General features: G+C 45.4%; 1 non-coding gene across 1 annotated transcript; it reads right to left on the bottom strand.

Annotated features, from left to right (window-relative positions):
- Window positions 1-235: 235 nt before the first annotated feature.
- LOC114235316 (U1 spliceosomal RNA) lies at window positions 236-391 on the bottom strand. The gene has a single exon (XR_003621502.2). It is a non-coding gene; the product is annotated as a U1 spliceosomal RNA (small nuclear RNA).
- Between the last annotated feature and the right edge of the window lie 847 nt (window positions 392-1,238).

Raw genomic sequence — 1,238 nt, 5'->3', positions numbered from 1 at the left:
GGCCTGTTTTGCATACTCCCCACTGGGGATCGAGCCCGCTACCTGGGCATATGCCCTGACCGAGAATTGTGACCTCCTGGTTCATAGATCGATGCTCAACCACTGAGCTACGCCAGCCGGGCCAGAATTTGGCAATTCTTAATGAGTGAGTCACGGCAATATGTTTCTTTGCATGAATCCAATAAGACCAGTTTCCAATTTCATTTTATTTACTTACGTACTTACTTATTTTTTAGGGGAGAGTGTGCAAGCCACCGACTGCCACAAATTATGCAGATAATTTCCCACTCTGGGGAAATCTCAGGGGTCAGCACATCCAGAGTGCAGTGGCGACGCCTCGCCCTGGGAAACCACTTTCACGATCATGGTACCTCCCCTGCTGGGTCAGTATCGATTGTGGTTTTATTAACCAAGACTTTGACTGGAATGTCATGTCCGAGAGAGAAATGCCTGGACTCTGAATGTCTCCAGAAAGCTTGAAGGAGTGAAAACTGACTCTGAAGCCAATAGGAGCACCTTGAAGAAATAGCCTGGTATCCTGCTTAGTCACGTGTTTCACGGCAGTCTTCCAGGTGAGGAACGAAGGCTGCTTTCCGGAGAGATGGCAAGGAAGGAACGTAAGACATTTTGGGACCCTCAGGAACCTGAGGAATTCTCCCACGTCTACAGGCCCCGCAGGAAACCTGCCGGCAACGAGGCAGCTCAGCTTCTCTGCCCTGAGGGGCTAAGTGAAGTTCAGTTATGAAATTCCAGCAAAGAGATTTTTAAAAAGCTTATATAATTATTGCTCTTCTTCTTTTTTAAAAAAAATATGTATTTTTATTTGATTTCAGAGAGGAAGGGAGAGGGAGAAAGAGATAGGAACATCAATGATGAGAGAGAATCATTGATCGGCTGCCTCCTGCACGCCCACCACTGGGGATCAAGCCCACAACTTCGGGCATGTGCCCTTTACCAGAATCAAACCCGGGACCCTTCAGTCCGCAGGCTGACGCTCTATCCACCGAGCCAAACCAGCTAGGGCAATTATTGCTCTTCTTATTGTGTTCTTGCAAACAATCAGGCCAAATTGAAACTAGACTTAATGCAGTCAATAAATTGGTCTTAAGTTGGCTCTTTAATAAAAATGAGGGTGATTTTAGGGAGAAACATGTGTTTCAGCAGACTCTGTAATACACAGTTGTGATTATTAGAGTCTAATTCAATTAATTGTCTTCTAAGTTTTATTTTTCACCTGT

This window comes from Eptesicus fuscus, chromosome 10 (genome assembly GCF_027574615.1).
Source record: "Eptesicus fuscus isolate TK198812 chromosome 10, DD_ASM_mEF_20220401, whole genome shotgun sequence".
Classification (NCBI taxonomy): Eukaryota; Metazoa; Chordata; class Mammalia; order Chiroptera; family Vespertilionidae; genus Eptesicus; species Eptesicus fuscus.
Note: the sequence above shows the minus strand (reverse complement) of the source record. Positions and strands in the feature narration are given on the sequence as shown.